The following is a 14,812-nucleotide window of genomic DNA, read 5'->3' as shown; positions in this document are numbered from 1 at the left end:
TATAAGAACGTTTTTTTTTTATTTCATTGAAGCTAACACACCTATTTTATAGAACATTCCAAAGAAAAGGCGCGAGGATTAACTTGTGGCGTTTGGCACGACATTTTGAATAGTGACCGGCCTTTCATTATTCTAAGAAAGAAGCGCTGTTGCAGATGTATATACAATTAGATTTAGAGAGGAGGTTCCAGTAACGTAGTATTTAGCGCGTTGGATTTTCATGCTGGGGACTTCGGTTCAATCCCCCTTGTGTGCAATTTTTATTTACTTATTCAGTCGACGTTACGTTTTCTTTCCGGAATCGGACGGAAGACCTCTCGTTGCTCGCAACGAGTTTCATCTAGTTAAGGTCTTCCGACTTCCTTCGGAAGACCTTACTGTTTTTCTTATGTTTCCTATTATTATTATTATTCCCCTTTCATAGTACACGTGATTTCTCGGAAACTACTGGACCGATTTCAAAGATTTTTTCAGGAATGATGCATTGTTATAATATCTCCAGACCATTTTTTTATTTTTCGTAAAATCACTTCTGGTCACATTTTTGTCCGTTTTTCTTTTTTTAATTGCCATTTTGTCCAAGCAACTCTTTCTTAACCACTCAAGATTTAATCACGATACTTTCGGGGATAATAAAACATCTCTTTCAGTTAGGCATGGCATCTTTTGATTTTGCATCCGTCACTTCCGGTCGACACAGGAAGTGAAATTAATTTTCGACATTTTTTGAAAAATTTAACCGTTTTGAATAGTGGCAAGTAAAACTTATGTTCACATTTACAATCGTCAACAAAACGCATCCATTTGAATAACTTCCGGTGTAAACCGGAAGTAGTCGAAAAATTAAACTTTTTCTCTTGCGTCAAAAGAAATAGAACAAATGGTTTTATGTGAGTTTTTTTCAAAGTTTTTTTGTACTTGTGACTTTGACGTCAGCCGAAAATGATGCCTAAATTGTCTGAATTCGTCAAATGATGTCACTTCCGGTCAATCCGGAAGTAGCCAAATTAGCTTATTTTGAAGGTTTTGACGTAAAATTGAAAACTTTTAAATTTAAGAGACACTGAAGGCGTCTTAACTCATTCTTTTCTCTTGATGACGTCACTTCCGGTCAAAACTGGACGGAAGACCTACTCGTTGCTTAGATACGAGCTTTGCTCTAGTTATTATTAAGGTCTTCCGTCTTCACGGAAGACCTTATAGTGATTCTACTGTTTCTTATTATTATTAGGGTCTTCCGTCTCCAACGGAAGACCCTTCTATTATTCTATTGTTTCTTTTTCACTTTTATTAAGGTCTTGCGTCTTCAGCGGAAGACCTTCTTGTTATTCGTTTGTTTCTTTTCCACTGTTTTTCTTATTATTTTTTTTTCTTACCGATTTTGTGCACGCGATTTCTCGAAAACGGCTTGTTAGATTTTTATGAAACTTTAAGGTCTGATAGAACATTAAAAACTCTCGATACCTTTTTTTTTATTTTGATGACGTCACTTCCGGTTCGGAGATTTTTGCAGTTTTGTGATTTTTAAGGGTCAGTTTGTCCGTCGCTCTTCTTAAAAACCGCTCATCACAGGAAGATGAAACCTTTTCAGGAAGATAGAGCAACGTATGTAGATTTGCATTGTGTTGTTAACTTTCACCGAAAGTGCTGCAGTTAACGCTCGGTATGGACTGAAAAATGTCAAATTTAGCGTTTCAAAATTTCTAACACTTTTTCTATTATATCATTTTAATTGTAAATATTTTGTTAAAACATATAGAACAAAAGTTGTGAAGAATTCTGAGATCTTTCAATTGATATCTCGAAAAAAGGGCTGACCCCTAAAATAAAGGATATAGAGGGGCCAAAAGTTTTTAATTGATATCTCAAAAAGTATTGAGAATTTGTAATACGTCAAAGAAGCACAGTTGTTCAAAATGTCAAGCAATCTATTTGCTTAATCTATTTGTGTTTTTGCGTCAAAATATATGTCTGGCATAAAAATTAATTTTCCGTCCTCATTACTTCCGGTTAAACCGGAAGTAGCAAAAATTCGTATATTTTTGCTTTAATGAACATAGCTTTAGAGGATTCAGACCAGTTTTAGACGTTATTTTTTTTTGCCGTTCTTGTAAATTATTATTGTTTTTTTTTTCTTACCGATTTTGTTTTTGGGTAACATATGTCTTTATAGGGAGCATAAAAATTAATTTTTTTTCCGTCCGTCGTCAGCGATGATAGAGCAATGTGTGCTCTTTTGTCACACACTTCCGGTTAAACCGGAAGTTTTTGAGCAAAAATTTGCATATTTTGCATTAATTAACATACCTTTAGAGGATTCAAGCCATTTTTAGGCGTTATTTCTCTTTTTTTTTTTTGGAAGCTTAATTTAAAGCTTCTTCCGGCCAAAAATGACTTAATGTTGCATTAATTAATAAAGATTTGGAGGATTAAACCATTTTTGAATTTCATTATTCTTTTTTTTTTAAAAAATGAAAGTTACAGATGCACTCGTTGCTTTGCAACGAGCTCGGCTTCCGTCTTCAGTTATTATTATTTTAGGGTCTTCCGCTTCCTTCGGAAGACCCTACTGTTATTCTATTGTTTCTTATTATTCTTTTTTTTTCCCCGCTCGACTTTTGACAGGCGATTTCTCAAAGACCTTTGGACTGATCGTTATGAAACTTTCAGGATAGATAGCTTGTAGTTAAACCTATTTAAACCTGTTTTCAGTTTTTTTATGCATGCCTTTATTTGTGAGTTATTGCCCTTTAATTGAAAATTTTTGATGTCTCGTTTCCACTGAAAATCTCAAAAATGACATAAGATATTTACACGAAAGTTGGAGAACTTGTAGCCAATACATTGTAGATGTGCACAACGATAAAATTATATAGCTGATTTCTTAAAGTTTGGAAGCTATAAAACGGCAAATTTTAGTAATTTTTTTTCTTTGAATTTTTGCTACTTTTTGTGTAATAACTTTTAAACCGAGAATAATTTGGTAAGAAATATATTACAAAAGTTGTGGGTAATTACGAGAGCTTTCATATTTGATTAACGAAAAGGGGCTGGCCCCTATAATTAGGGGTTAATAGCTCATACACGCTTTTTTCTGATAGCTAAAAATATTGGTATATTATGAAAAAGTTTGACTGAAATAATTTCGAACTTATAAAATCTTGTCATTTGATATAAAAAGAAATAAACTTCCAGCTATATTTAATTGTTTTTTTATAAAACAAGTACATGTATGTGAGAAACCTTTCAGGAACAAGTTGTCTACTATAGCCAACCAAGCCTTTACTGCATACATGTGCACATTTTTAGTTGATGCATCTAAAAGATATAGGTTCGTTTTCTTTGTTTTCTTTTTATTCAAATAATTTTAAAATGTGATGATGTACACAACAATAATAAGTACCTAGTTTAGAGGATTTTTTCGCGCTTGTTTGTAAACAACGCGCGGCATTGTGGGAAATAGGAAGGTACTAAAGACGCGATGTACTAAACACTGATTTGACCTGATTCAAATTTGTCTGTAAATGTTCCAAACAATTGAATTTTTGTATAGCATATGCCTCGAAGTCATAAAGTCTGTACATAAGTAATTTAAAATACTCAATATTACCATTTAATTAAAAATTAAAACGTCAGGTAAATATCAGGTCTCTAGTATATCCCGTTTTTAGTGTGCCCCTTCGAGTCGACGTCGGCCACATGTTTACAAACTGAAAATAGAATGATTTGTGAAGTTGAACATTTTCTCACAAAGAATCCGTTTGTAGACATGTACACTCATTTAATCTGCTGCTACGAAGTACTTTGTCACTTCTCTGGAACATTATTCTAAGCAGAATTATCCCTATTCATATATTCTAAGAATCTTGTGTGAATTGTTTACGAGGAAATTCTGACTGTCACATTAACAAGGATGAACACTCTTGACTCTGCTTCGGATTCCCCAGTGATAATTGTATCGAGTGATGAAAGAGCTGACGGCGACATTTTAATGTATGATTGGCTTGGACCATTGGAATGAAGGTTAGAATATTTTTATTACTTAAAATTTACACTACTGATTACATGACAGTGACATACATTGATGTTATTAGAAATACACAGACACACCGATATATTATCTGTTTTACAGTTCAGACGCTCTCTGTTTACCTTGTAAATCCCCACAGATTTATATTTTATTTTTTTTTTAATTTGAGGATGTAATTTCAACAGTCCTACTATCTATCATAGTGATCATACTCTATAATTCAAACTGCACTTAATGTTACAGAATATATTCAACTAATTATATATTGACAGTGTGACTGTAAGGGTGAGGGCAGATACTTATTTAGTTTTAATTTAGATTGTGCTTGTCAAGCCTCATTTGACATTTGGTGCATCCATGCTCAGTGTTCACACTGAGAGTTTATTCAAATGTTTAATTCGAATGAATTCACTGCTCGTTAAATTACTTCCCATTAGCTCCATGTGAACATGAGTAAGGATAGCTAATTCAAATTAAATAGAAATGAATTTTGAATGTAGCTTAAACATTTTAAAGAAGCTAAGCACTGTGGGTCCAAAGTATACTGCGGAAAAATTGTGTGGAGCAATGTGCAAGTCACAATCTTCTTTTGCCAAGGTCTTATCATAAGAGCTCGCATTATGGGCAGGGATTTGTGCTGCTGTCTGGACTCGCTTTAAATAGATTTTCTCAAAAAGTCTAAATTATTTAATATCATACTTTACTGACAAAAAAGGACAAATATTGCTCAGTTAAATTGCAAAAGAAATTTGTTTAAAAAAATTGTAATAATAGAAAGTTTGCTTTTTTGTTTGATAAGACTGCTGTAATGGTTTAATGTTTGTTTATTTGCCTTAATCATACATTTTTCAGTCATTTCATGGTGCCACCACTTGGGATGGTATTAGCTGCAAATATATACTTGTACTCAGCACTTATTGCCTTTAAGAAGTATGAGATCCATTTTGTGCTAACACCTACCGTGACACAGAATCTTGGTTTATGCAGTCTCATAGGAGTAACCTGTCTAAAGCATTTAGCAATGGGATTGGAACCTGCGACGTAAGGTTCAGCTTCTTATTGATACTTTGATTTATAATATTTATTTGAGAATTTCACTCATTCACATACTTAGAGATGTTGATATATATTGTTGAATAGCATCAATTTAGACCTTTACTTAGCTAAGTAAACATGTACTGTGAGGTTTTTAAGGTCTCATTCATTTTATATGCCAGATGCATGTTAAGGAACATTACTGCATAAATGTTTTTGTCTTAAATTTGAAGCTCTTTACTAATATAAAGATATGTTAGTGTTAAACCTCTTCATATTAGGGTAGACCTTTACTTTAAACTCAGCAATGTGAGTGTGTTGTGTGAACTTTTGTTAGCGAGACAGTGTGTTGTATGAATTTGTGTTTGCAAGGCAGTGTGTTTTGTGAACTTAATTGTGTTAGCCTGACAGTGGGTTGTGTGAATTCTTGTTAGCTTGACGATGTGTTGCGTAAACTTGTGTTAGCGGGACAGCGTGTTGTGTGAAATCGTGTATAAAGTGTAAGTGTGACAGTGTGTTGTGTAAACTCGTGTTAGCTAGACAGAGTGTTGATTGAACTCGTATTAGCGAGACTTTGTGTTGTGTAAACTCGTGTTAGTGAGACTGCGTGTTGTGTAAACTCGTGTTAGCGAGACTGCGTGTTGCGTAAACTCATATTAGCGAGACAGCGTGTTGTGTGAACTCTTATTAATGAGACAGCATGTTGTGTGAATTTGTGTTAGCGTGACAGTGTGTTGTGTGAACTTGTTATCCTGAAAATTTGTTGTGTGAACTGGTGTTAGAGAGATAGTGTGTTGTGTGAACTCGTGTTAGCGAGATTGCATATTGTGTGAACTCGTGTTAGTCAGACTGCGTGTTATGTGAACTCGTGTTAGCGATATTGCATGTTTTTTTAATTTGTGTTAGCGTGACAGTGTGTTGTGTGAACTCGTGTTAGCCTGACAGTGTGTTGTGTGAAATGGTATTAGGATGACAGTGTGTTGTTTGAAATGGTATTAGGATGACAGTGTGTTATCGCAACAGTGTTTGGTGCGAACTTGTGTTAGTGAATAGTGAGGCAGCCTGTTTTGTGAATTCGTGTTAGTGTGACAGTGTGTTGTGTGAACTCGTGTTAGCCTGACAGTGTGTTGTGTGAAATGGTATTAGAATGACAGTGTGTTGTGTGAAATGGTATTAGGATGACAGTGTGTTATCGCAACAGCATTTCGTGCGAACTTGTGTTAGTGAATAGTGAGACAGCCTGTTTTGTGACTTTGTGTTAGCGTGACAGTGTATTGTGTAAACTCGTGTTAGCGTGACAGTGTATTGTGTAAACTCGTGTTAGTGAGACTGCGTGTTGTGTAAACTCATGTTAGCGTGACAGTGTGTTGTGTGAATTCATCTAAGCGTGACAGTGTGTTGCGTGTACTTGTGTTAGCTAGACAGTGTGTTGTATGAACTCGTATTAGCGAGACTGCGTGTTGTGTAAAACTTGTGTTAGCAAGACAGCGTGTTGTGTGAACTTGTGTTAGTGAGACAGCGTGTTTGTGAATTTGTGTTAGCATGATAGTGTGTTGTATGAACTCGTGTTAGCCTGATATTTTGTTGTGTGAAATTGTATTAGCGTGACAGTGTGTTGTGTGTTAGTGTGACAGCGTGTGGTGCGAACTTGTGTTAGTGCGAAAGTGTTTTTCAGTGTTGTGATGGCGAGCTGTGTGATAGCCTAATGGCGTCTTTTGTGTCGGTAAGATGGCATGCTTTTATGAAAGTGCTATTGAGCTTTAGCAAGTGGCCCTATCTGGACACGCCTTATTATAATTGATCAGTTCTCAGATATACAGTGAATTACCAGTATTATTGTCACCATGAAATCAGCATTTACAGTTGCAATTACCTAGTTAGTAATCATAAGATATTGGTTTGCCAATTTTAAAATTATGGTGTTCCAATGATGTGAAGTTGCAGTGTGTTAGCATGTTAATTTCAACAGACTGCCACTCCAATGCAGCTTTAAACAACATGCTGCTGTGTTTACACAAAACAAAATATCATGCAAACACAGCTTTAAACAATCTGTTGAGTGTTAGCTTCACTGCATGTTGGATTCAGTGTGCTGGCATATTATCACTGACGTACATGCTAGCACATTGTCACCTCGTGCTAGTATGTTTTCATAAATACTCTAGCACATTATCCTAAACCCACTAGTGCATGATTACTTTGCACTTGTATGTTGTCTTATTAGGGGATAGCATAAATGACTGCCTTAATTGGTGTAAACTTCTTTTAATTGATGAAAGAGTACATTAAAATTTACAAATTATACACAGAAAATGTGACAATATCTTATCTCTCAATTTGATAATCTAATTTATAATCTCATGAATTGCACTTTTTATTAGTAAAAGAATTATAAATTTAAAAATTTCAATTTCTTTTGGATAGGTGTGACTCATCTGAATACTGAATTTTGATACCAAGCATGACCATGATTTGCCAGAAGATCATCTGTTTGGATGTGACATGGAATAAACAGCATAGTGAAAATAAGTCAAGTTTTGGTTTGTGAAGACAATTTTTAAACACACTGTGTATCATTTTTAAATTTTGATTTGACAACATAAATCCACAAATATGAACATATCAATTGCTCTCAGTTTTTCAAGTGAAATAGTTTTTGTAACAGAAATACATGTACCAGTAATTACATTGGAATAAATGATATTTTTAAATATAATAATATTTTGTTTGTGTAGCATGTTGACCTCTTTATTAAGGTCTTTCCTTTCAAAGTTTAGACTTACTTATTCTAATGATTAAGATAGATCCTCTGTCTTCAGCAGGAATATAAGATCTTGTAATACATGTATGTGTATTTTTTACAGTATAATGTAAAAAAAAATTGTTGTTTTGGCACATACAACTAATTAAAGGCATAAACATGTGTATGATTCCAAGGAATTCAGTACATAGGGCATGTACATGTAGTTTTCTAAATAAAGATTGAAGAGATGTCCAGTCGCATTTCAATGTCAACTCCAAAACTGTGCCTGTTGCATACTTATTAGCCCATCTGAGCTAAAGGAACCAGTAAATTTTTTAAAAACATAATTTTATCCATTATCATCATTGTCTAAAATTTCACAATATCATTTTCCAGAACCAAAGTGAAACTTGGCACAGAGCATCCTTAGTGTAGGGGATTCAAATTGTTCTTATGCAGGGCAATACCTTCAAAGAGATCTGTTTCTTTAATGCTGTAAATGTATTATATTTAGCTTGTACAATATTTGGTGGAAATTGACTTTTGAATAAGTTAGCGTAGATATTCTTATTTATGTTTATGTACAAGACTTTTAGCTTTGTACTTGATTTAGTGATTGCTGCATTCCGCCAAAGCCGCTAAAAAAGAATACACAGCCATATGTAATATGTTCATAATATACCTTTCAGAGAATTTTACACTCCTATTGAGGTTGCTAGTGGAAAGCTTCAAATTCGAAACATACACAACCCATTTCTGTGCGTTTATTATAAAAGTATTGTTCTACTTACTGATTGCAACTAATGAAGATTGTTCATCATTATTATGTTCCCCAAACGAAGTTGGGGAACATATTGTTTTTACTCTGTTTCTTATTAGGGTCTTCCGTCTCCAACGGAAGACCCTTCTACAGTGGCTGGAACGTTATTGTTGACAACTTACACGCACGATCACGTTACACGAACGATTCTGCACGATTAACGCACGAATAAACCTGTTACACGAACGATCCTTCACGTTCACGATTCTACACGTTACACGATCTTACACGATTGCTAACGCAAACGCACGATTCTTCACGCAAAATAGTTAAAATTATTTAGGAATCGATATTTCCAAAACAAAATACGGCTTTATATTGATTTTAGATTCAAAGAATTATCAATAAATATATTATTTCATCAACTTTGAAAAAAAAAAGCAAACGGAAAAGGGTATTTATGGTACTAAATACATGTAAGATTTTTTTTTTATCATTATTTTAGATAATGAATAATTATTTAGATAATTCTCCGACAAAAGAAAGAGGATTTTTTTTGTTCTATCAGAAGATATTAGCAGGTAAACCGTAAAATTTGATTGAATTGGATTTCATAATATTTAGAATGGGGGATACGATTGGAAAACAATGGCAGCATGAAATGACTTAACTTAAAAGTGATACCTATTTGTTTTCATTACTTCAAAATGTTTATGAATGTCTAAAACATGAAAAACGACATTGCAAATTATTGTTTTACTTTAAAAATAAATTAAAAGTAAGCTACAGAGATAAACACGGTTAAACAAAACCCCGAAAATCATGTGCGTGACGTGCATGTACATTCGCCGACTAAACATTTATGTAAGGTTTGAAAAATATTTATTTATTTGTAAAAATATTTCTTTTAGATTATTTGAAAATAAAAAAAATATCTTACCACAATTAGCAGCAAACAAGAATGAACTTCAGAAAAATATAGTAAAACATCTTAGTACGGTTTATCACATACGAGAACATAATATTGTACGACTTACTATATTGCTTGTTCACAAGCAATAGTTAGTTCGTTCCGCATTCAATTATGTAAACTGTGCTTCATTCCTTTTATTTGGATTAAAAAATAAGATATAAACGAAATACTTGTTTCACAGATAACATTCCGATAAAAACTTACAAAACGAAATTTACACGTTTCTAAACGCACGTTCACGCACGATTAAAACCGCAAACGATTGAGTCTGTTACACGCACGATCTCGCACGTTACACGAACGATCGCGCACGATGCACGAACGATTCTACACGATTTGTTTGTCAACAATAACGTTCCAGCCACTGTATTATTCTATTGTTTCTTTTTTACTTTTATTATTATTCTTCTTTTTTTCTTACAATTTTTGTGCAGAAGATTTCTCGGAGATGGCTCGATCGATTTTGTTCAAATTTTCTGAGATTATGTGTATCTATCTGAAGTTTATACCCCCGACTCAATTTTGAAAAAATCACTTCCGGTCGGACGTTATCGCCCTTTTAGTGAATTTTAGAGGGTCTCCTTGTCCATGAGTAAACTCAAAAACGGCATTAGCTAGAGTGCTGAAATTTTCAGCGATGATAGACGACACATTGCTGAATTGCACACTGGGTTTACAATTTTTCAGAAAGGTCCAATATGGAAGCTCGGTAGGGGTCAAAATCTAGGACACGAATCATGAGTGAATTTTCGAGACATTTTGTGTCATATCTTTTAAAGTATAATTATTTTGTTAAGACATACTGAACGAAATTTGTGTGGGATGCTAAGATCTTTAATATGACACCAGGAAAAAATTGCTGACTCATCACATTAAGGACAAAATGGGGCCAAAAGTTTTCATTCAATACCTGTTTAGCACTGAGCATCTTGTTATACATTACTGAAGCAAAAATGTTTATCTCAACAATTTACAACTGTATATTATGATTTTAATGTCGTATATTACATGATAAGGGGCCAAAAGGGGCCAGAATGCTAAATCTTTGACGCTTTATATCTCGAAATTGAGAAATATTTTGACAAATAATGTTGAACAAAAGATGTTCAAAAACATGTTCTGAACAATATGCAACCTTTCATTTTTCACTAAACGTCCCCATTAGGGAGTTGAAGGGTTGGCCCCTAAATTTTTCTTTTGCGAATAACTCGAAAACAAAAAAGAATCTCTGAATAGTTGTTGAACAAAAAGTGTTCAAAATCCTAAGAGCTTCAAGATGAAATCAAGAAAAGGGGGCTGGGCACTCAAATTAGGGGCCAAAAGGGGCTAAAAGTCTTTTCGATAACTCTTTAACAGTCAATATTTTGTTATACATTTCTGAAGCAAAAAAGTTTATCTTAACAATCTACCACTGTATATTATAATTTTAATGTCGTATATTACATGATTTGGGGCCAAAAGGGGCCAGAATGTTAAATCTTTGACGCTTTATATCTCGAAAGTGAGAAATATTTTGACAAGCAATATTGAACAAAAGATGTTCAAAATCATGTTCTGAACTATATGCAACCTTTCATTTTTCGCTAAACGTCCCCATTAGGGAGTTGAAGGGTTGGCCCCTAAATTTTTCTTTTGCGAAAAACTCGAAAACAAAAAAGAATCTCTGAATAGTTGTTGAACAAAAAGTGTTCAAAATCCTAAGAGCTTCAAGATGAAATCAAGAAAAAGGGGCTGTGCACTCAAATTAGGGGCCAAAAGGGGCTAAAAGTCTTTTTTCGATAACTCTTTAACAGTCAATATTTTGTTATACATTACTGAATCAAAAATGTTTGTCTTAACAATCTACCACTGTATATTATAATTTTAATGTCGTATATTACATGATTAGGGGCCAAAAGGGGCCAGAATGTTAAATCTTTGACGCTTTATATCTTGAAAGTGAGAAATATTTTGACAAGCAATATTGAACAAAAGATGTTCAAAATAATGATCTGAACAATATGCAAACTTTTATTTTTCGCTTAATGTCCCCATTAAGGAGTTGAAGGGATGGCCCCTAAATATTTCTTACGCGAATAACTCAAAAACGAAAAAGAATCTCTGAATAGTTGTTGAACAAAAAGTAATCAAAATCAAGTCTTTGAATCTGTAACTAATCGAAAGAGTCCACTTTGGGGGTAAACAGGATACAAAATTCGTGGAAAATTTTTACCGAATTCATTGCTTTAATGTTACTTGGCTGTATACGATATTATATTTGTACAATGTGATAAATATACTTTATAAAGCTCGAAATTCCGGTGTTAAGAACATATATTTCTAAATTTTATTGAAGCTATCACATCCATTCAACAGATCAAACATTTCAAAGGAATAGCTTTAAGAACTACTCATGATGTTTGGTGCGAAAAAATGTATCGTGACCCGACTTATTTAGTAGACAAATGACAACAGAAGTGCAGTAATAGATAGCATTGGCATGCCTGTATATGGAGTTGCATGGAATAGAAAGTTGAATACATATCGAATAAAAGAAAATAAACAGTATCATTTGTTCATCAGTGATAGATTATCTCTCCTAAAAAATACTCTTAAAATCAAGCAACAAATTTCGATGTGATATTCTTGGGCAAAGTTTTGCAAGCTAGCTCTCATTTTATAATTCCGCACTGAATTTAAAAAAAATGTAATTTTAGTTAGAATCAAGAAAAAGCAATCTCGTGATATCGCATTTTAAATTTGAAGCGGGTTTCCAAAGGTGTCATGCGTATCAAGTTTTCACGCCGGCCACACAGGTTCAATCTCCCTTATGTCCAATTTTTTAAAATCACTTTTTCAGTTTGATTTAACGGGTTTTTTCAGAATCGGACGGAAGACCTCTCGTTGCTCGCAACGAGATTGTTTCTAGTTATTAAGGTCTTCCGTCTTCACGGAAGACCTTATAGTGATTCTATTGTTTCTTATTATTATTATTATTCTTATTATTATTCTTTTTTTTTGACAAAATTTTGTGCAGGCGATTTCTCGAGAACTATTCAGCGGTTTTCAACGAAACTTTCACAGAATATGTGTTGTAATATGAAGATGTTACTTTTAAAGGAAAATTTGGAAAATACGATTCCGGTTCCAAGTTATGGACAATTTCCTGATTTTAAAATGAAATTTTGTCGCCCCTTTTTATCGAAAATGGCTGAGTATATGAACTGGAGACTAATTGGAGATGATAGATCATGACTTTGTGGTTTGCAGAATCGTCTTTTTGTGCGTCGTCAGTACTTCCGGTTTGTACCGGAGGGGTGTTTTAAAAATGCAATTTTCCAACTTTTTTGTTATTCAATATTTTTTTGTGATTTTAATAATTTAAATAGAGACTCATTTGCGAATGCGTTATATGTAATTTGTTTTAGAATCGAAAAAGCCAATCTCGAGATATTTGCATTTAAAAATTTGAAGCGGTGTTTTCAATGGCCGAATGGTTAACGCGTTGGATTGTCACGCGAGCGACCCGGGTTCGCTCCCCCGAATGTCCGATTTTTTTTTTATCACTTTTTCTGCTAGATTTTTTGCATTTTATTTCAGAATGGGACGGAAGACCTCTCGTTGCTCGCAACGAGATCGTTCTAGTTATTATGTTCCCCAAACGAAGTTGGGGAACATATTGTTTTTACTCTGTTTCTTATTATTATTATTATTATTATTATTATTATTATTCTTTTTTCTTCTTATTTCTTCTCCGGTACTTTTTTGTCCGGAAGTGTTCTCAGAAACTGTTCACCAAACTAAGTTAAAACCTTTTTAGGGTTAGTAGGCATGTTGTGTAGATGTGCCGAACGAAGGTCATTTTGCGCGCATTCGCATGCACGTGCGGGCGCGTGCAATGAGTAAAATGACTGATATATTTAATATGGTTGTAACTTTTATATTTTTTGATAAAATGTTTTGAAACTCATTACATAAAGATATATAAGTTGTGTAGATAAGATGACATGGTCAAATTTGCATGAACTCACGCGCATGCACGTGCGCTTTGCTCTGATTGGCTGAAACAGAAATCTCAATATCTTTTTTGTTTTATGATGAAATGCTTTGAAATTTCTAACATAGACATGCATTAGGATGTTCTACAATATGATATATAAATTTTTCATGAAATCATGCGCATGCGCGTGCGCTGCAATCTGATTGGCTTAAACTTTGAATGGCTATAACTCCCTTGTTTTTCAACCAAACAGCATGGGATTTACAATATAGATAGACATAAAGGACTCCTACAGGATGGTATGGTCACCATTCACATGCATGCATGTGTGTGCACGTGCGCTTTGCTCTGATTGGCTGAAACAAAAATCTCAATATCTTTTCTGTTTTTTCACAAAATGCTTTGAAATTTTAAACATATGCATACTTTAAGATGTCCTACAATATGATATATAATAATTGTCATGAAAATACGCGCATGCACGTGCGCTGCAATCTGATTGGCTGAAACTTTAAATGGCTATAACTCCCTTGTTTTTCAACCAAACAGGATGGGATTAAGAACATAGACAGACATAATGGACTCCTACAAGAAGGTATGGTCATCATGCATGTGCGTGCACGTGCAAATGAGTAAAATAGTGTAGACAAGATGATATCGTCATTACGCTCATGCAATCACATGCGCACGCCTGCATTGCTTAAATTTGAAATACTTGGTATACTTTTGGAAAAACGTTGTTTACGTCTTAAATGCATAGATTTTGCCTTCTTTAATGAAACTTACAGGGAATATGGCACGAGAAGGGAATTCGGGAGCGTTTGGGGAACATCTGTAACGGTTCCCGTTACAATTAGCACTAGTTATTATTTTTCTTCTTCCTGGGTACTTTTTTGTCCGGGAGTGATCTTGTAAACTACACATCCGACTTAGGTAAAACCTTTTTAGGGTCAGTAGGCATGTTATGTAAATTTGCGGAACGAAGGTCATTTTGTTCGCACGTGCTTGCAAGAGCGTGCACGTGCAACATGTAAAATGACCGATTTAATTGATTTAGGCGTAACTTTTCACATTTTTGATGAAATGCTTTGAAACTCATAATATAAAGATATATTAGTAGCATAGACAATATGACATGGTCAAAATAGCAAGATCTCACGCGCATGCACGTGCGCTTCGCTCTGATTGGCTGAAACAAAAATCTCAATATCTTTTCTGTTTTTTGACGAAATGTTATGAAATTTAAAACATAGGTATACTTTAGGATGTTCTACAATACAATATATAGCAAT

The 14,812-nt window shown here is 34.1% G+C and overlaps 1 long non-coding RNA gene across 1 annotated transcript; it reads left to right on the top strand.

Annotated features, from left to right (window-relative positions):
* The first annotated feature begins 3,409 nt into the window (after positions 1 to 3,409).
* On the top strand, positions 3,410 to 8,280 carry LOC134260058 (uncharacterized). Its single transcript, XR_009990464.1, has 3 exons — positions 3,410 to 4,023; positions 4,883 to 5,071; positions 7,490 to 8,280. It is a non-coding gene; the product is annotated as an uncharacterized LOC134260058 (long non-coding RNA).
* Positions 8,281 to 14,812: the final 6,532 nt, after the last annotated feature.

Source organism: Saccostrea cucullata, unplaced genomic scaffold (genome assembly GCF_032062105.1).
Source record: "Saccostrea cucullata isolate Sc308-1 unplaced genomic scaffold, CSIRO_AGI_Scuc_v1 ctg12484, whole genome shotgun sequence".
Lineage (NCBI taxonomy): Eukaryota > Metazoa > Mollusca > Bivalvia > Ostreida > Ostreidae > Saccostrea > Saccostrea cuccullata.
This window is presented reverse-complemented; position numbering and strand designations above follow the sequence as displayed.